At 38.5% G+C, this 22550-nt stretch overlaps 1 protein-coding gene across 1 annotated transcript in view; it reads left to right on the forward strand.

Annotated features, from left to right (window-relative positions):
* The first annotated feature begins 416 nt into the window (after positions 1–416).
* The window catches only part of LOC127650676 (collagen alpha-2(VIII) chain-like), a 109669-nt gene continuing 87535 nt past the window's right edge, over positions 417–22550 (forward strand). Inside the window, exon 1 of the mRNA XM_052136262.1 lies at positions 417–1095. The gene's annotated coding sequence lies outside the window, so the exon portion shown is untranslated. The remainder of the gene's footprint in view (positions 1096–22550) is intronic.

Raw genomic sequence — 22550 nt, forward strand, 5'->3', positions numbered from 1 at the left:
CATCTCATAAACTGATTGCTTTAATTGACTGAGAGTCAGGCAAGATTACACATAAACAGAATTACACTGTACTTAGATATGTGCTTACAGTGTTGTTTTGGACTGTTTAGGACAGACAATTTGAGCTGTTTTGTGAAAGAATGCTTTAACCATGGTTAAATCGATGCACTGCAAGCTTTGCCAGCACTGTCTGGATTTTCCAAAGTTGTTTTCTGGGAAAGATCTGTCTGTTTGTATGAGTGCAAGCATTTGTTTGCAGATGTTTGTGTTGGAGGTGGGAAAACAAGGGCTTAAATAGTTACCGGGAAAGGAGGAGGGGTACTTGGTGTCCGGGGTACAATCGAACGTTTCAAATCCATCCTTTTTACTCTACCTACCCCACCCCATCCTCTATACTGCTTCCTTATTCTGCCTGGCCACAGACACTTGCCTTTTGTATGGAGGGAACCAGAGAATCAAACCACTCTCTCTGTTTTAAGTTTTTTTTTTAGGAGGACCAAGAAAAGTGCCAGGGAGACCGGCGCTTCCAGGTGCCCTGCACCTAGTTAAAAGCCCTGTTAGAAGGACCTCTCCCTGCCTGGAGTCAGTGAAGGCGAGTACCCTGGCTCTCACACTTACTCTCTGCCTCTCTCTCTCTCTCTCTCTCTCTCTCTCTCTCTCACTCTCTCCCTCCCTCCTACTTTCCACCCTGTGAGAGTGCACAGAGATTCAGAAGGTGTGTTTGAAATCTACTTGTATCCAGCTTGGAGACTACACCACGCAGACTTTTTTCCATTTCACTGCGAAAGCATATGGACTTAATTTTCGCCAGAGACAGAAATAAGAACAAATACCAGACTGGCACCTGCAATTGACAACAAGAACTTTCCATATTTTTTTGCTCTTTCATCTGTGCATATGCAAACAATATTTGACTGTGACCAAGTGCCAAGAAATTCCCAAGATTTCTCTGTTTGAATGGTTCCCGGTACATCTTTCTTACTTCTCAAGAGATGACTGTCTGAAGAAGAGGTGCAGAAAAGAATCCACCTGCAGATATTACCTGACGAAGAAATTGAGGGTTCCCTAAGAATCTTACTTTAGCTGAAGGGAGAGGTAAGTTCATATCTGAAATGATCATTTTCCACCCCTCAGAGACTAGGCATGTCATCTCTGAAAAAAAAATTCTTATCCCATTGCTGTAAGCCATGGAGATGGAGCCAAACACAGTAGAGAGAGGAAAAACGGACTTGTTTACATCTCAATCATGAGACCAACATAATTCTCACTGCTTTGCTAAATACAAGGCACTGGGTAATACTCTGCAGAGATTAACAAAGTGTTCTTAGTGTTCTCCGTACATGAATCCCTGTGAAACCTTTTGCTTGTATTTCTAAACAGAGCCATGTGTCTACCAGTGATGTTTGGATTTATGCTGATGATGGTTGTGTATCTTTATGTGTTAGAGTTGTGGCAGAAAAGGTTGTGTGCTTCTGGTAGCGTAGTAGTGTAAAGCACAGCTGTTTTGGAGTTGTGGAATGAGAGAGGGAGAGTTATATAACTGAATAGCAGCCCCACTCTCACTGACACCTGGGACTGTTTGGTCTGCACTCTGTTGCGCACCAATTCCACTCACTTGAATGTGGCCATGCCCACAGTGGTCCAAGGTCCAGCCTACTTCTCATCTTCTAAAAGTGATGTGTTTAAAGCATCTGTCAGACATAGTATACTTCAGAGATTGCAATGGCATTTTATAGCAATTGTTTTTAATTCAATATGGAAATAAAACTGACAATTTTTACCTGTTCTCTAATGCATGTTCCTGGTCCTACTGTGCATGCTTTACCTGAACAAGTTATTCTAAATAAAAAGAAAGTCCTTTTAATATTATCAAAATAAAGTAACTTGCTGCACTTCTATAATGACTTTAATTTAAGGGTGAAATATTTCTTAATTTTGCAACCCCTTTCCTTCAACCACCTGATTTTGATATGCTAACTGCCAATTTTCATGATCCAATCAATTCCAGATTAATAAAATCTGGTCCCATTTTACTTTTTTTTCCTCTTTGAATATAGTTTTTCACTCAGATTAAGGACATAAAATGGGTTTAAAAAAAAACGGTATTTTGTTTTGACCTTAATAAAGTAGTCTAGCATTGGTTTTTAATCCATTGATCTGACTGGGCTAAATGTTTTGTTCACACTTTTTTACTATTACACTGCAAAAAAATAAAACAGCATTAATTTACTTGAGAAGCAAAATCACATAAGATTCTGGTCTTGTTTTCAGAAAACAATTATAGTTTTCTAACCCCAACAGCAAACCATTTTTTCATATTTATATTTACAGTTTAAATTTAGTCATGTATTTTCTTATTTTAGTCATTTATTTTAAGCATACTTTTTTTTTTTTTACAATACTAAGAACATTTTTATATATACACTACTGGTCAAAAGTTTTGAAACACTTGACTGAAATGTTTCTCATAATCTTAAAAATCTTTTGATCTGATGGCGTATTCCTAAATTTTTGAAATGAGTTTAGTAGACAAAAATGTATTTGTGCCACCATATTAATTTATTTCATTTATGACTTGGACCAAATAATAAAGAAAAGCAGCCAATAAGTGCCCAACATAGATGGGAACTCCTTCAATGCTGTTTAAGAATCATCCCAGGGTGATACCTCAAGAAGTGTGTTGAGAAAATGCCAAGTGTACATGTCTGCAAATTCTAGGCAAAGGGTGACTAAAAGGGTGACTTTTTAGTCACAACATAATTCCAATAGTTCCATTTATGTTATTCCATAGTTATGATGACTTTACTATTATTCTAAAATGTGAAAAAGAAAAAATATATATAATAAAGAATGAGTAAGTGTTTCAAAACTTTTGACCGGTAGTGAATATATTTATCTGAAATAAGAAATCAAAACTTTGCTCTAAAATCTTTCATTTTGTAACATGAAAATGTATCTTGTTTTTCTGATTTTATATATATATATAAACTGGAAAACAAGACAAAAAATACTGATTAAGGCTGTAGATAATTAATTGGGCAGCTCCACGTCCCTCCCTTAAAAAAAAAAAAAAAAACACATTTAAAAAAATAAATAATTTGGCATGCTGCATTGTCAAACTATTTAAAAGAATGTCTCTTTTTGCAGTGATAAACTTTTCTACACATAATCAACTGCCACACTTGGTATGAGCTTCAATATTCAGTCTTAATTTCAGACAGAGAGTGAGAGAGGACTGGGAGAGAGAAGGGAATGTACTTTCATAATACATTCTTCACCAAGAGCACTGGGGAATAGTATTCAATAATACTTTTTTTCATGTCTGAGTAGCAAGCGCCCAGCTTCTACAGAACTGAAACAGACGTAGTCTGGAAAAGATGGCATGCTGTCCTCTAAAAACATTTGGCGCCACAACATGATGGCTTTCAAGAGGAGAGGCGGTTTAGGTCTGACTGTGAACCTGCGCGTGAATGCAGCTTGCGGCTATCACATTTACACAAGCCCCAGAGATGTGGTATAACTGAACTCCTGAGTGGAACAGAGAATTTAGGGCTGGGGGAGGGAAGTCTTTTGTTGCCAGACCAAATTGACTAAACGTCAGAAGGTCTGGTCCATAATACAGATTATTCTGGCCAACAACCGCCCACATAGACAGGAAGAGGCCATCTGACTGAAGGGTAATGCAAACAAGTGCATTTTGCTTTGTTTTTTCATGCCATTTTGGGGCAGACTTATCTGAAATAATTAAATAATGGTGTATTAGTCTCTGCAAACAGTTGTACAGAAAACACATGAAAAAAAAAAAATAGCAGAACACTACAGACAGGGGTCTTCTTATCTCCACACACCCCTGATTCCTTATATTGGATATAATCCAAAGCGTCTAGATGGAATGTATGTTTCTGTATGTGGTTAGTCAGATTTAATATACGATGTGATATTGTGATGGATGGTGTCTCATATAGCCTTGTTATCAGGAAATGAAGCAGATAGTATCCCACCTATTACAGTGTAATTACAGTGATTGCTTCATGCACATTTCAGGCAAAGCCCATAAAGCAAAATACTTTTGCAGTGTGAAACCATAATGGCAAGGTCATGCTGTAACCATGGATGTCCACCTTTGAGATTGCCCAATAACTCCGCTGACTGCTTTTTATGATGCCGGTTCGCTCTGCCAGGCTCGGCCTGATGAAATGAATTTCTTTCTTTATTACATTACATGTCTCCAACCAACCTGACTGCGGCTTTTGTATATAGACCATTCATAATCAGTGCTCATTTATTAGTTGTGCTTGTAAGCTTTGCCTCTTATCCAACTATCTTCCTTGTTAATTCTGGGCAATTTTCACACACTGAATCTGGTTTATAAACTATTAAAGACCAAAAAAAATAAAAAATATAATCCAGGAGAGACATTGAACATTTCTCTTTGCTGAAGTTAAGATTGATTTCAAAGCATTTTATCATAGATGTGTGCCATATAAGATAAATAAAAAAGCTTGTATCTGAATAATTTTGGATATCTGTTTTGCTCAGCTTGTAATGGCTTACAGTAGATTACATTTGCATTTTTAAGTTTTTAATTTTGTTTTGTTTTGTTTTTGTAACCATGCAACAGAGGAGAATGATACTAAATCCATTACACATGTTCAATTAGTGGAATAGACTAGAAAGAGGAGCCGGCCCATTGAAGACTGAGAAGCATTTGGTTGATGTTGGACACACAAATAGCTTGAACTTTTAGTTTGAGTTTATGATATCTTGATATTTGTGGCCAGAAACCCTCACCAAAGGCAAATGATTAAATGTATCTGTTTATAAATAAAGACATAATTATTAAGTGTCAAAATAATAACATATTTACATTGCCATGTCACATGACGCTTTCATCCCTGCTAAAATAATAATATAAAAATAAAATGGTTTGCTAGTCTTAGCTGGTCTCCCAACCAGTTAAAGCTGGAATGTTGACTGGTTTTGGAGGGGTTTTGGGTGATTTCCAGCTGACTAAGCTGAGAGACCAGCTTAAACCACCTTAGACAATCTTACACCAGCTAAGACCAGCAGCATCTTGGGCTGATTTAAGATGCTTTTTTTTTTTTTCTTTTCCCAGAGGAGTTTACTTGGTGTAAACATATACATTTTTACCAACCAAGACATGAATTCCCTTTTTTCTTTAGTTTTTTTGGACAGAGGACCACATGGGTATTTGAATGTAGTGCCACTAGAGGGCAGAGTTGCTGACCCTGTTAAAAGACAACGTGACAAAAGCACACAGGTCCTCTGACTGACCATGCCAATGCAGAGAGATAAATATTTTTGACAAGACAAAGATCTCTTTTCTTTCGAATAAACCATTTTTAAGTGGCAATTAAAGGATCACAATTCCTGCCGATTCTCATTTGTTTATAGTTTAGATCTTTCATTTCATACACGTTAATTGGCATACAACACATGATAATCTGTTATTTTGAAACCATCTTTGTTGGTAGAAAGGTCCTGTTTATCTACTGTGTGGTGATCTTCATACCTCCTATATTTTGAGTTCTCTTTAAACAGGAAATGAAGGAGAATACCACTCATTCTCCTAGAAAAGCAAATGGCTGACTGTGTTACCTTCCAGGAACTCACGCCCCTGTCTCTCACCATTGCCATTAGTTTCAAGATGTTTTTCGCTTACCAAGAGAGAGGAAAAACAGTCCAGGCTCTCAGTGCTACAAGGCAAGAAGTGCATTCCTTTGAGGAACTGTGCTTTTCTTCAAAGTCTGTGTGATAGGTTGCTGCTTCATTTACTGGTTATTCCACCAAGTCTCCAGTTAAGGTATAACAGACGACAAAACAATGAATGAGGAATTACCCTTTGGCAAAAGCCTCCTCTGCAATCAGCAACGAACTTGGCATGCACTGCCGATTAGAATATCTCAGAGGTTAGGCCATAATGCCAGGGAAAAATGCCGCCAATGGGCCAGTCAAACATCCTGTTGCAATGGGTTGTGCATGAATTGGTCTGGACAGGAAGGGAGGTACAAGCACATAAAGGAAAGGGAAGGTTATCTGTTTTGACCAATAGGTTTATTCCAAGGGTTTTGTATACTTGCTCTGTTGGAACTGTAGTAAGAGGACATGCTCAGTATGATCACAAAGTAAATCAACATGTTGATTTTTTTTTGGAACCTTTGGAAGGTTCATATATTTTTAAACAAACCTGACAAGCAGCATTCTCCATCAGACAATTTTGCATAATTTCAAGCACATTTCCCTCTAGTGCTACCTCCAAGGGCAACCTAGAGCAAACTCCATGCCACGGGTCCCATAGAAACTAGGAAATCCGGTAATTGTTCACATAAACAATGGTGAGCGTGATTTTTTTTTGGAGTTTGCTTTTAAACTTTTTTAGGTTGCAGTTTTAGGTTACATGTAAAAATGTTATACATTTATACATTTACTCCCCTAACAGTTTGGTTTAGTGTTAGGGTTTAGGTTAGGGTGCTAGAGGTGTTTGGTTTGGGTTTGGTAGAGTTAAAGGGTTAGTTCACCCAAAATAACATTATTCTCTCATAGATGGTTTATTGTTAAAAAGTACGTAAATATTGATGTTTTTCACACCAAAAGCAATCATATCACTTTAGAAGTTATTCATTTAACCACTGGAGTTGTATAGGTGACGTTTATGCTGACTGTCTGTGATTTTTGGAGCTTCAAAGGTCTGATCACCATCCACTTAGATTTTAAGGACCTACTGAGCTGAGATATTTTTACATTTTTCTTCAAATATGTTCTGCTGAAACAAAAGTCATACACATCTGGGATATCATGAGGGTGAGTAAATTATGAGAGAATTTTCATTTTTGGGAGAACTATCCCATTAATAAAATATGCATTCCTGCTGACTATATTAAATCATTTTTCACTAAAAATACAACTTACATTTGACTTCACTCTGTGGACATTTCTCCTGGAAACTGGAGCTCCTCATGCAGGTTCGTTCAAGAACACTTCCAGCTTTGGCCACTGGGGAGCTGTGATTTGAATTTCACTAAGCATTAGTCTGATTTCAGCTAAAGAACTTTCAACCTAATGTTGCCAAATTCACAGTATGATCAATCTGAAGTTCTTTGCTATCTGTTCATTTTTATTTTTCACTTTGATTGGCAGCATCTAACCATATGATACTCTACTATTTTGAACCCATCTTTGTAGGAAAAAAGGTTCTTCTCATCAGTTGTGTGGCAGTCTTCGTAATGCCTATATTTGGTGTTCGCTTTAAACAGGAAATTAATGAGAATATCTCTCATTCCCTAGGAAAATATTATTACCAATGGGTTTATTTAAAGGGCTTTTTGAAAAATTGCTCTGTTGAAACTGTGGTAAGAGGAAATGCTATACTATCAAACCAATCTAAACAACCAAGGTGACAAAGTGACCACTAGGGTATTCTTTTGCAAAGGATCTCATCAGACTGTTTGACTGTTTTAATGAAAAGGTACTTCCCTAAACAGATGTGTCTATTGTGTTATTCGCATATAAGCAAATGCTTGCAGAAATTAACAGCTTTACTTTAAGTCTGATGAATGCAGCACTGATCTGAGCCTTGTCTCAAGACTGATTTCCAATATCATAAATCACTTCCTACTATGTGAACATGTGTTGTCTGTACATTTGGTCTACTTTATCTACACAGTGCAGCCATAAGCTTAGATAAACCAGAAGAAACAATAACCAGCATCTCTCTCCACAACCTTTGTTCTTTTATTTAATTATTTTCTCACAATTTGGAATGCCCAATTTCCATTACTTAGTAGGTTCTCATGGTGGCGCTGTTACTCATTTCAATCAATTGCCTCCGCTTCTGAGATCGTCAATCCACGCATCTTGTCGACGTGGCTCGCTTTGCATGACAATGTGGAGACTCACAGCATTTGGAGGCTCATGCTACTCTCCGCGATCCACGTACAACTTACCACGCGTCTCATTGAGAGTGAGAACCCCTAATCATGATCATGAAGAGGTTACCCTATGTGACTCTACCCTCCCTAGCAACCGGGCCAATTTGATTGCTAAGGAGACCTGGCTGGAGTCGCTCATCACACCGTGGATTCGAACTTGTGACTCCAGGAGTGGTAGTCAGCGTCAATACTCGCTGAGCTACCCAGGCCCCCTCAACCAAGCCATACTTGGTGTTGTAATGATCAAATTTAATATTAAATAAAAAATTAAATAAATAAAAATATATATTAATCTAGGGTTGCCACGGTGTGAGTTTTGAAGGTTAGATTACCGTCTGAGAAAAAAAAAACGTGCTTATCCGGTTTTACAATTAGTTGCACATTTTCTTATTATGCAACAGCACTGATGCCAAAAAAAGCCAGCAAACGAACTGGATCAGAGATAACAGATGCCACCCAAACTAAAAAGACTCGCCATCCATCTAATAACCACCACGCAAAAAATGCATATATAAAAATGTTGTAAACGTCTAAGTGGGGGATATATGGATGTTATGGGAAGCCCTATAATAAAAAACTGATAAATACACAAAAAATAATAATAAGAAAAATTAAAAGGTAATAAGACACCACTAATGCACATCCCAAGCTCAGTAATGTGCTTAAGTGTAAAAAGAGTGCTTCAAAAGTGCGTAAATGTAAGATTATTGTGGGTACACAACATGTAGTTCGTAGCATTATAATTATTTTTTTCTAAATCATATTTATTAAAGCAATCTGTTGTTCTGTCAGACACCTGAACATAAAGAACTCAGCAACAGACTCCAAATACTGTCCAAAACACCTTACAAATAAACCTTTGGACTATGCATAATAATATGAACACTGCTTACTGCAGGCAATTTAAAGTCAATTTAAAAATGTATTTTTGTATGTGGTAAATTTGTACTGAAGCAATGCTTTAAATAATGAGGACGATTTAAGATGTAACTTTTCAAATTTTCTTGCTGATAACTACATGCAAATGCACAGCACGCTGATATATAAACATTACAAAAAGTGGCATCATTAATTCATCACTTTAAAATTAACACAGCTAAAAATATTAAACTTACTAATTTGTTGTTGGACTAGTGCAGCATCATGTCCCATTTGTAGAATGTGTGTCTTTCTAGGACTTCTGCCGCTTGTTTTACAATTGTCGTCTTCAGTCAGTCATTTAAATGCTGCCAAATAGCTGATTTAAGTCTGTTTTTTTTTTTATGGATATGAGTCTGGTAGATATAATGCCTTTATAATGATTAAGCTTCAGTTTCATGTGAATTGAAAGTTCACATTCAGTTTGCGACACCTGGCCATTAAAGCATCACACAGTTACTGTCCATAACCTTAGCAACAGCTCCAGTAGTCAAGTCAAGTGTTGTTTTTTTTGTCGTTCGACCATATACAGTTAGTACAGTACACAGCAAAAAGAGACAACGTTCCTCCAGGAGCAGGGTGCTACATAAAAACAACATAGGACAAACACAGAACCACATGAGACTACAAAGACTAAATAACATTTCTACATAAAGTGCACGTGCAAACATGTGCAAAAAAGTATGGGACAGTACAAAAAATTACTAAAAGGAACAGGACAATAGGCACAGTAAGAGACATTGCAGCACCGACCAGTACACATTTGTAATCTGAGTAGTGCAAAAAGATGACACTTTCTAAAAATGCCAAATGTAAACATAACATACTATAAAATAGTGTTCTATGGACATAACAATTATTGAGGTAGCAGCCATAAGTGACAATGAATTAAAGTGTAACTCTGGACATGTGCAAAAGTTGGATGGTGTACAGGTGTGTGTGTGTGTGCAGGGGCGCCATATGGGGGGAAAAGTTAGGACCATTCCAAGGTCCCCTGAATGACAGGGGGCCCCAACAAATAGGTAAAAACTAATTTAATTAAATTTTTTTTATTTTATTATATTATACACTATATAAACCATCATCGAGTATATTTCAAATAATAATAAAATTAATTATGTCTTTGATTTTACTTATTTTGGCAATAAAAGTTAAATATCCTCATTGACCAAAAAGTAAACATCCATATTGACCGACCACCCCCCTGTATCTGCATGAAATGGTTTGGTCCTGCCTTAGCGCGCTCATCAGTGAGTGAACGACGGTGTTTAGTTGCAGACAGTTAGTCAATGTGCCAGAAACACAGATTACAATGTTGAATAGTTATAAGAAAATCTTGTTTCCAAAAAAGGAAAGAGAGAAAAGAGAGAGAGGAAAGACAAAGGAAAGGGTGTCAATCTGTAACCCAGTTTTTCACCAAGAAAGGTGGGTAGCCTTTAGTCTGTGAGTGGTATTAGCCTGTTGTCCATAGAGACAGAGCGTATTTAGGCCACGGAACAATCCAACTGTCTCCATTGACTTTGCATTCCGAGAGACTGCCTCCTTGTCATTTATGACTTATAAAAAAAAAAAACAATGTCTAAAAGCTGCTGTGTGACGAGGTATACAGCAAACAAGCTAAATAACCCAGAAATAATTTTTTATAAGCTGTCGAAACCAAAAAACAAAAAGACTACTACCAGAGAACTACGCCCACTGGAACGCGACATGATATTGTAAAAAGAAAAAAAACATTCATAATTTTAACCATGTCGTTTGCTTATTTCACCACCCTATGTGAACCTGAGAGGAGGAGATATATTCAGTTTACCCATTCTTCCTTCTGATGCTTCACATCTTATTGCCTGTATCTACTTTTGTCTCCTTAAAGGCTGGCTTTTATGGTTCTGAAGCTTATAAAAATGTATTTCTGGGTTTAGTAATTTTCTGTCTTTTGTTATATGACATAAATGACAAGGAGGCAGCCTCTTGCAATGCAAAGTCAACGGAGACGGTTGGATTGTCTTCCCTCCCGGTGGGCGTGGTCTTCAGATTATGACGCGTTGCGCTCCGTCTCTGTAGTGAAATAAGCTAGCTAGCTAAAAAAAAAAAAAGTTAGCTAGCTGCAGGTGTTAGCCTACATTTCATGTAGTTTAAGTTTATGACCATATTCCAAACCTCAAAACCTATTGATTTAGAGATCACTTGATCTGTTTTGTAGCACTATAATAACCCTGATGTGAAAATTCCATTTTACACGTCAACTTTATTTTGTTGTTGGCATATATGTGCAGTTAAGTTCAAAAATCTGCTGTTTTCATTGTTTTGAGATGATGATGTTAATTTACTTTGAATAAAAAGTTAATATATATTTATTTTTTTTATTTTTTATTTTTTTTTATAATCTGTCATTAATTTTACAATAAAAATACATTGAGAATGTAAAGGATTGCCTTTTTTATGGTGGCTTTTAATCTTGCATCAAAGAGTGAACTGCATACTGTATGCAGACTTGCATTTACAAATCACCAGCAGTAAATATTGTGCTAGTACTAGTATTGAACTACAAGAAACAAGACAGTTGCAAGCCTTTGATTAGAGTTATGTAAAGCTTTTGATGGCAAAGTTAGGCCCTAGATATGTGGTGACAACAGCTGCGCAGAAGGGGCCCAATTAGATTTTTTTGTCATGGGGCCCAAAATTCCTGGCGGCACCCCTGTGTGTGTGTGTGTGTGTGTGTGTGTGTGTGTGTGTGTGTGTGTGTGTGTGTGTGTGTGTGTGTGTGTGTGTCAATCCAGTCTCTAAATATTGAGGAGTCTAATGGCTTGGGGGAAGAGGCTGTTACACAGTCTGTCTGTGAGGGCCCGAATGCTTCGGTACATCTTGCCAGACAGCAGGAGGGTGAAGAGTTTGTGTGAGGGGTGTGTGGGGTCATTCACAATGCTGGATGCTTTGCAGATGCAGCGTTTTGAGTAAATGTCTTTGATGGAGGGAAGAGAGACCAGATGATCTTCTCAGCTGTCCTCACTATCCTCTGCAGGGCTTTGCAGTCCGAAATGGTGCAAGTCCCAAACCAGGCAGTGATGTAGCTGCTCCGGATGCTCTCAATAGTCCCTCTATAGAATGAAGTGAGAATTCTCAGCCTTCGAAGAAAGTAGAGAATTCTCACTAGGGACCAGGTGAGGTTCTCCACCAGGTGAACACCAAGGAATTTGGTGCTCTTGACGATCTCCACAGAGGAGCCGTCGATGTTCAGCGGAGAGTGTTCACCTTGTGCTCTCCAAAAGTCAACAACCATCTCTTTTGTTTTGTCCACATTAGGGCCGCAACGACGCTTCGACGTCATCGATTACGTCGACTATGAAAATACGTCGACACGAATGAAATGCGTCGATGCGTCACATTCATTATTTACGTTTAAATATCGAGTAATGGCGGCTTCTGCTCCAGCTCATGGTGAAAATGACAATCTGGCTTTATCACATAAAGCCAGACCACGATCATCCAAAGTATGGGAATACTTTAAACTACAGCCGAACAGAAAGGTGCTTTGTTCACTATGCAAAGCGGAAATGTCATACCATGGCAGCACAACTGCTATGAACGAGCATCTTAAAAGGAAACATCCTGTGACTCTGCGAACTCAAAACGACGAGCCAGCTGGGTAAGTAGTAGGCTTTATTACAGTGAGTTTTTGGAGTTGTTGTTGCGGTCATACCTTCTTTTTTCAGCTATTACAGCTTGTGTGCTAGTTAATAGTGTTAATTGCTAACGGTGCAGATGTAATTTATTGGCCCATTCGGCGACAATAAAATGGACTTTCATTTATAACTTCAACTTAAATCTGTCAACGAAGCCTTCGGTGCATTTAAATTGCCCGTTTTTAAAAGTTGTGTATGCACATGTAGACTAGAGACATGCACTCCCGCGGGACCCAACACAACAGAGTGCGGCGCAGGATCTGATGGCCGAGTGCGGGCACGGGCGGTAATGTACTCGTGTGTGTGCTGGTTGCGGGAGAATAAAACGATTCGCGGGACTCCCGCAAAATAGAAATCTATAAATTGAACATCTCAAAACAAATAAATTGTCATTCATCTGTTGCACAAAAGCAACAAGAACAACTAAAACAAAATAGATAGACCCTGGCCTGTAAATCGTTTCTATGTATAACATATTTGCAGCGTTTAACAATGTAGCCAATCACAGACATATGTGTTGATTTCTTGAACGCAATGGCCAATCAGAAGCATTTAAGATGGAATCTCCTCACCGCTCAAAATGGACTTTTTGTTCAGTGCTGAATTCTGCATACTGGCAAATCGATATAATGAAAGATTCATTGTGCAGTCAGTTTCATTGATAATAACAGAGATGTCCGCTTTTTAGGAATTATTAAGGGAGAAATCCGTCCACGCATGTCTCTAATGTAGACTTTAAAACAAACAATAACGTTATATTTACATATTAACAGTAGCCTAGGCTGTAATCTAGTGTATTTATTTATTTATTGTTTATTTGAATAGGGACAGATACAAAAAAATTTTCAGAAAATGAATTAATAAAAGTTTGAAATACTAATGTAGAAGTTGTACTTATTATTTATTGGAAAGTTTGCCAATGGATAAATCGGCTAATCCCAAAAATATGCATTAGATTAATCGGAAAAATAATCGTTAGATTAGTCGACTAATCGAAGAAATAATCGATAGATTAATCAACAACAAAAATAATCGTTAGATGCAGCCCTAGTCCACATTCAGAGACAGGTTGTTGGCTCTACAGTCCGTTAGCCGCTGCATCTCCTCTCTGTATGCTGACTCGTAATTTCGTATGCTGACTCTTGCTGATGAGGCCCACCATGGTCGTGTCAATGGCGAACTTGATGATGTGGTTCAAGCTGTGCATTGCTGCACAGTCGTGAGTTATCAGAGTGAACAGCCCTGGGGGGCCCAAGTGCTCAGTGTGGTGGTGATGAAGATGCTGTTCCCGATCCGGGCTGACTGAGGTCTCCCAGTCAGGAAGTCCAGAATCCAGTTGCAGAGGGAGGTGTCCAGGCCCAGTAGGTTCAGCTTTCCAATCAGGTGCTGAGGAATGATTGTATTGAATGCTGAGCTGAAGTCTATGAACAGCATTCAAATGTTTGAGTCCTTTTTATTTAGGTGGGTGAGGGCCAGATGGAGGGTGGTGGCGAAGGTGTCGTCTGTTGAATGGGGGGAGGTACGCGCCTGGGATGTTTGTGTAAACAAGATCACGCGTGTTCGCCCCTCTCGTTGCAAAGTCCACAAACTAATGAAATTTAGGGAGCACTGTCTTGAGATTTGCATGGTTGAAATCTCCAGCAACAATAAACAGTCCGTCAGGCTGAGCGTTCTGCAGTTCGCTAATAGCCCCATAATTCACAGAGCGCTTCCTTAGCATTAGCGCTGGGGGGGAATGTAAACTCCGGTTATAATGACGGTGGTGAATTCCCATGATAAATAAAAAGGCCTGCATTTAGCAGTCACAAGCTCCACCAGCAATGAGCAGTAGCTAGAGACTAGCATAGAGTTCTTGCAGCATTTCGTGTTGATGTAAACACACAAGCCACCATCGCGAGTCTTACCGCACAAGCTGCATTTCTGTCGGCACGAAACGAGGTGAGCCAATCTAGCTGAATGGCGGCATCCAGAACTCTGTCGCTGAGCCACGTCTCAGTGAAAACAAAGATGCAGCAGTCTCTAAACTCACGCTGCGTAGTCTGCTGGAGTCAGATGTAGTCCAGTTTATTGTCCAGGGAGCAAACATTTGAGAGCAAGATAGATGAGAGAGATGGCCGGCTAGGGTTTGTTTTTAGCCTAGCATGGACCCCCGCCCTCTTGCCGCGCTTCCGCTTCCTCGCATACTGCTTACGACGTCCTCTCCCCCGGCCACCGGCAACAGGTGGCGGCGAGGACTGGAGGCCTGGTCTCTGCATCAAGCAGAGGTTGTGTAGCTTCTACTGCAGATCATCATCCAGTTTGGTTGTTGCATGAGTCTTATATTTGAGCAGTGTCTGGTGATGGTAAACACGAACACCGTTTGCTCCTATGTCCATGTGCCATAAAAGTCGGGCTAAGTAACAATAACAGCACCATTTTGGATCCGGAGTGGCTGCTGTGTGGTACTGCGCCGCCATCTTTTTTATTTTTTTCTCCCATTTTCTCCCCAGTTTGGAATGCCACATTCCCAAATGCGCTCTAGGTCATCATGGTGACATAGTGCCTCACCTCATTCCGGGTGGCGGAGGATGAATCTCAGTTGCCTCCAAGTCTGAGACGTGCATCTTATCACATTGCTTGCTGAGGGCATTACCGCGGAGACCTAGCGCATGCGGAGGCTTCACGCTATTCTCCGTGGCATCCATGCACAACTCACCATGCGCCCCCTCCGAGAGTGATGATCCAATGTGACTACCCACCCTAGCAACCTGGCCAATTGGTTGCTTAGAAAGCCTGACTGGAGTCGCTCAGCACGTCCACCTGATTTTAATAAAAACTGATAATTGCAAGTGAATGAAAATCCACCTCAGCATAATCTATGAAAGCATTTTTTTAAATCCTCATCCACTAATAATAAATGGCTTTGAGTTAATGCATACTAGCCAGTGCTGAGAAAAGTACCACAGGATGCCATGACAAGTTGGGCAATACCAACTTGTACAACGAAGGGAGGACTTCAGTTTTTGTCTCAATATGACAGACTCACAGCCACACAGTTGTAAGGAATCTTATACGAAACTATTTTCAGCGTTGATAAAAATATATAAACAAGTACAAATGCATGACTGGGGGGCAATCACCCCCTTCACAGCATTGGGGAGGACATGTGCCCCCTGTCTCCCCCAATTCTACGCCAGTACCCTCTTCACTGCTTTCCCTCATTTGCTCTACCCTGACTTTCTAAAATCCACTGGATGTCAACTAGATTTCCGTTCCATTGGCAGCAAAGATAAATGGGGAAACTTGGCAAGCGGGTGTTATTATTTTTCCTTTTGCACAGTATCAGCTCTTTCAGCAGCCTCTCTGTCATTTCTAGACCCAATTGAACGTCTCCACAATCAGACTCTAAAGCACTTTTATCAGCATCATGCTTCCAAAGAGAGGCAGGGATTTCTGATGGAGGGAAAACATTTGCTTTCCAGCCTTAGGTGATATGGGATGTAGAGAGAAATTTGGTTGGTATGAGTTTGCTTGACCCCAGGTATATGTAAATGAATCACGCTGTTGGAAAGACCATGATTGCTGGTCAACAGCGTACAGTACTCTATGTTGTGTTTTGGATGCTGGTGCCCAGAATGGAATGTCCGAAACAGCCTTATTAACTTTCAATGCATCTTTTTGTATCATACAATGAAAGTGACTGTAACTGTTGCAGTCAATCCCTCACATTCTGCCTCCTTTTGTGTTCCAAATGAGGAAAGTCTTACTGAACGGTTTTGGAACAACAGGGGGAGACTAGCCTGGACCAGCAAAGCACTAATCTCAAATGGGGTAAATAGTCTGAAGGAGTAAGAGCTAAGACATTATTTGGCATTTGCATAGCACATTTCTCTCTGTTGTTATCTCTCTCTCTTTCTCTCTCTCTATCCTTCACCCTTCCCACATCCTCTTCTGTAAGAACCATTACTCTATACTTCAGTATATTTGATCTGGCTGATGTATGTGATGAAACAGTGATGCATGATTTGGCATAGTGAAAACAAGAATACCTTGAGTCAAAATCTGTGACTCAAAATATTATTTGTGCAACAGTGGATTTGAAGAAAAAACACTGTAAAAGAAGTAAGGATTCTAGAAGTTTCACAGAGAACTTAGCACAATAAATGTGAATTTAACACTCATCAATGTGTTGGGGAACAAAAGGGAAACTTCTATGGTTTTATGTGAGAGCCATAGTAGGGTATGTTTGCTTTCTATTTTGCAGAATAAAATTTTTATTTGCATGAACGTTATTCTTAAATCTTACACTTCTTTCCCAAAGAAAAGTTTAAAAACATATAAGCCAATGACAGAATAACAAAATAAAAGCTGAAGTCCAGATGGAGGCACTTATGGCCTTTTTTTGTTTAGTTCTATCTGCACAACGAAACCAATTGGATGCTATTTGATTTGACCGGCTTTCTCATTAGTCCCTTGTTCAACATCTGGGAGCCAAACTGATGAGGGATTCCAAGACTGCTGCAAAAAATCTGAGTACAGCCAGTTCCTCCCTGGGTCAAATCCTTAAAATAAAACTCAAATTCTAACTTTGTCTTTGTCCTCCAAGGCCAAGATGTTCAGCCCTCTTTTCTACCATTATGGGAAAGGTTGATCGATGGTGTACGACAACAGGGATGGGAATAGGGCTTTTGAGGTTTTTTACTCCAGCTTAAGTCTTGGATAATATTTCTTTATATTTGTTCCCAGTTTTTCCTTCAACTTCTGAGGGAAAATTGTAGCACTACTGACATTAGCTCAGTTGTACTCTCTTTCACTCTTCAGTAAGCTTGTTCCATAGAAACTTTACACATACTTATCTCCTCTCCACTTCAATGGTTTCCTCTTGAATGTAAAAAGGTTTGTGGTACTGTCATGGAAATTGTGCTCATGTTGTCTCTTCCGATGCAGAAACGGTCATACAAGAAAAGAAAAGAACTTAAAAAGTTTATTCTTGCTTCTTTCAGTATTAAAGTGTCTATATTCATCATTAGTACTAATAGGATGTGCCAACAGAGCAAGGAATTCCCCCCTTTAGGCAACATGAATACTCAAAAAACTTAGCTCACTGTGCAACAATCCAGACAAAGCCAGTCAGGACTTAGAGATTTTTTTTATTTTTTATAATTTGAAAAAGGGCTGTCAGTCATTTAAATTTGTAGTGAATAAAGTACTTATTAATTTAATAAACCACAATTAATCACATAAATTGATATTTGCCCTAAATATTCAGTCATTTTCAATTAATTTAAGATTCAATAAATGAAATGTATAATAATCAAAACAATATTAATAAAATATAATAAAGATAATAATTCATATAACTCAAAAATATTACATTATTGACGCAAACAAGTAAAGCAGCATTGATTAGACAATACTATACTATATACTATAATACTACTGTGCATACTATAGTGCTCTGTCCAGCTTTCTTTGAGCAGCTGTTAGTTTGTTGCCTGTACAGCTGTGCATTATCTGTACAGCTGTAATTGTGCTGACTGCCCCCTGCTGACTGTAATTTGCAAAATAAAAAGAAGATGGCACTTTAAGCTTGAAATTCCTTATTATGACATTTTTATACATTTTAGGGGCATGATTAATTGTGTAATTTTTTAACACAGTGTTTTATATATTAATCACACTGAATTAACACATCAACTGGCTTAATTTTAAATTAATTTTAACGTAAATTAAAATAATGTAGGGCTAAACAAATAAGCTTAAAGGAATAGTTCACCCAAAAATGAAAAATTGCTGATAATTTACTCACCCTCAGGCCATCCAAGATGTGTATGACCTTTCTTCATCAGAGCAGGATTTAAGATTTTTAGGAAACCATCACAGGTTTTTAGCTTCATCCAATGAAAGTGAATGGACACCAATATTTGATGGTCCAAAAAGCACACTTAGTCAACATCAAAGTAATCCACACAACTACCACCGATCAAGTAATGTATTCTGAAGTGAATCAATATGTTTGTGTGAAAAACGAATTACTAATTAGAACTTTATTAACTTAAAAAAAAATTGCTTCCTGTTAACACTGTCAACATCAAGTCGCAGTTGTGTGACGTCATCATGGATTCACACGAGAATTCAGAAGTTCCACTCTGTTTACCACAGAGGAACAAACTTCATGCGTGTGTTAGGTCAATTCAAACAGCTACAGAGAGCTGCCAATTTAAATTTAAATATGTTTTTCACACAATGTAGCGTTCTTAATCGACTGGAGTCATGTGGATTACTTTGATGCTGCCTAAATATGCTTTTTGGACCATCAAAATTGGTTCACTTGCATTGGATGAAGCTAAAAACCTGGGATACTTTCCTAAAAATCTTAATTTGTTCTGATGAAGTAAGGTCATATACATTTTGGATGGCCTGAGGGTGAGTAAATTATCAGTAAATTTAATTTTTGGGTGAAATATTCCTTTAAGTAATCGCAATAAATCATGACATGAGCATGTGACATTTTTATCCCCTTTTCTCCCCAATTTGGAATGCCCAATTCCCACAGCTTACTAGGTCCTCACAGTGGCGTGGTTACCCCAATCCGGGTGGTGGAGGACAAGTCTCAGTTGCCTGTCAAGAATTCTTGGCATCATATCACGTGGCTTGATGTGCATGACACTGCGGAGACACACAGCATGTGGAGACTCATGCTATTCTCCACTATCCACCCACAACTTAACACGTGCCCCATTGAGAGCAAGAACCACTTAATCATGAACACGAGGAAGTTACCCCATGTGGCTCTACCCTCCCTAGCGACCGGGCCAATTTGGTTGCTTAGGAGACCTGGCTGGAGTCACTCAGCACACCCTGGATTTGAACTCACAACTCCAGGGGTGGTAGTCAGCGTCAATACTTGCTGAGCTACCCAGGCCCCCAAGCATGTTCCATTTCTAGTTTTGTAGCTATATTTTTTACTCAGGATTTTCAGATGTTTAATTTGGCATTCTGATGGTGCACACGTATTAGACACTGACGAGATCTCGCTAATCAAAATGCAATTCTCAAAAAACTTCAAGTGAGAAATCAGAACAGAATCAGGAAGGTGAATAAAGATCTAAGAAAAAATAAATGACAAAAACTATATATTTTCTCTCCTGAAATGTGTTTTTGAGCACTGAATTATATTTTTATATATATGTAAAATTTGTGAATTAAGAAAAGAATTTGTCAAAATCACAATTAAAATGGCAATATCTATCAAAAAAATCATGATTTGATTTTTTTCTCCCATATTGCACAAGTCTAAAATAAAGTATCGGATGGATATGGTGCAGAACTGAAAGCTAAATTTTGGCCTTGTGGTGTAAGGGCATAGTGACTGCTGGGGAAATGAACATAGGGTTAGAACCAGGAGGTCAGGAATTGTATGGTTATCATCACCCCGTTAGACCAGAACTACACCATAATGTACCAAAAAGCATGATTCCCCTTTGAGAGAAATTCAAAAATAACCATGAATTATTTCATTAAATATCTAATGAAAAAAAGTATTTCATTATATCATTTAGAGAGCTCTTTATAATGTGAAATTGACTTATATTGACTTTGCCCTATCTGCTGACATTGATGAGTGATCATTCACGCCGGAACTGGGCACAATTGACTTATTCATTATAGACTTGTACATTTAAGTCATCACTCAGTTGCTGTTAAGTCTCATTCCATGTTATCCTATCACATCCTGTTCTAGAAATTCCAATTTCATAAGCATCCACAATTTGGACAATTATCATTTAAATTCCCTCTTCCCTCCACCTCATGCTTTAACATTGCATAACTGATGCAGGCACATTGACCTTTCCTATATGCTAGCACTTGAAATGGAAAAACATGCTTGACTATGAATAAGCTAACGTCTCCACTCAAAACTTTCCCAAGACCTCAACTCGTCGAATGGCATTTCTAAGCCGTTATTCCTTCAATTAGTTGTAAGATCTTTGACAGCTAAAAATACCAACTTACACCAGCATGAATTTCCATGCTGGTCCAAGCTGGTTTATGCTGGTTAATGCTGGTTTGGTATAGTAATGCTCATTAGCAAAAAATGCTGGAAAAAAAAAATTGGCCATGTGATGTTTGCTGGTTAAGCTAGTTAAGAAGCCTGGCAAGGACATCAGCACACCAGCAGCCCAAACATAACATATACTGGTGACCAGAAGTGCTGTTTTTTTTTTCACCAGGGTAATCAAAATACTTTCACCAATTTCTATTACTGATTTAATTACGATGTACTTTTTATGTTTTTACATTAGTCGATCTAATGTGACTTACAACTGATTACACACTCGTTCTTTCTTTTTCTTTCTTCAGTATTTTCAATAAAATAACTTTTTTTCAGCCATTTCACTAATTCCTTGTGAAATCTGATGTGCCAAAATGCAACCGTATCTTACCTGATTCAAGTGTGCTTTTCTGTCCTATGGTCAGTGTTCTAAAGACAGACTTTTTTTATTTCCTACAGAAAGCAAATGAAAGAACTTTCCTATGTGTTATGAAATGCTGTGATATTCATCTTTAAGTGGCTTGTTGCCTCTGCACTAATTTTGCTGGAGCCATTGAGTGCTTTGATCATGCTTTCGAAGGGTTTTAAAAAAACATACAGTCTGGCTAATTTTGCCTCTAGCTGGAGATTTTCCCTGATTAAGGAGGCCATCCCACCTGCAATCTTTGTTTCCTGCAATTTGTTTGTCTCGTCTCAAAATGTCCCGCGCCTTCTCCTTGCTATTTGTCTAAATCTCCAAGGCTCACTCTCATTCCTTCGTGTAAAGGGTACACTGTATCTCACATTACCCTGGCCCAAACTGCTGAAAAAAGAAGAGGAAAAGGTTTGAGTTTGACTCTCTCTGGGGCACCCCATTCTCATTCACCTTTAATGTTCACATTTTTCTCAAAGCTCTTGTTTGATCAACACTAAAAAGAGAGTTTTGCTTTATTAAGAGGGCCATCCCTCACATTTCATTTCAAGTGTTTGTGGAAAGTTGGAGGCAGTCTGTGCCAAATGATTACAACAAGAGGATTCCTTCCGAACTTCCCTGTCTGAACCATATGTCTGGAAAACCTGTTAACTAAGATGATGCCATAGGTTTCCCCCATTTTCATGTGTTTAAATAAGCTTTTCTTCTCATCTCCTGAGTTAAAGGTTATGTATGTAATTTTTACAATGTTAAAAGACTTTCTTGTAATCCAGCTTAATAAGAGACAGCTACAATCCATTTGCATAGTATTTTGCTCTGTCAGTTTGAGAATCATGACCAGATCATCATAGCGACATTGACTCAACCAGTGGTATGAATTTTGGACAGGACTATCTTCATTGGCCAGTGGCATATTGGGGAGTGTTCAGGAAGTCTGTTTGTGACTTAAACAGTCACCATTTTAGCAATTCCTTTTGGTGACTCTAGTTGCACAGGAACAAAGTCTTTCTAGCAAGTCAGACCACTGTCGGCCGTCTTTGGAATGCTTTTGAGAGGCTATTTCCAGTCATGAAAATTTAGCTCCTATCTACTTGAAAGGGGAAAGACCAAAATCTCAAAAATAGTTTCTCAAGATTACGATTAAAGAACATTTAAAATCAGCAATAATATTTGACAATACTGGAATCATAAATTGTGCTTTTTTTACCTCTATTATGGTACCCTTATTTATCCAATATTATGCTAAAAAACTAATATTTCCCTGCATGTATAGCAATTGCGCATGCACGTTATTAAGTTGAGTGACAGGCTATGTCTGTATCTGAAAGGTGATTGTCTCTTTTAACTGTAGTTTAGTTTAGTTTGGTTTAGTTTAGTTTAGTTTAGTTTATTTGTTTAGCATGTTTAGTACAAGTACAGAACAATGCAAGGAGGGAACGAAGCCACTCTAGGCTTGTACGGAGTTCCACTCCTACTTCTGTAAGGTGGGACTTCCTTTCTACACCCATTGAGCTCCTTGGTTGGGCGTTCCAATTTCTCTCATTCATTTTAATAGA

The sequence above is a fragment of the Xyrauchen texanus genome, chromosome 10 (genome assembly GCF_025860055.1).
Source record: "Xyrauchen texanus isolate HMW12.3.18 chromosome 10, RBS_HiC_50CHRs, whole genome shotgun sequence".
NCBI classification, from domain to species: domain Eukaryota; kingdom Metazoa; phylum Chordata; class Actinopteri; order Cypriniformes; family Catostomidae; genus Xyrauchen; species Xyrauchen texanus.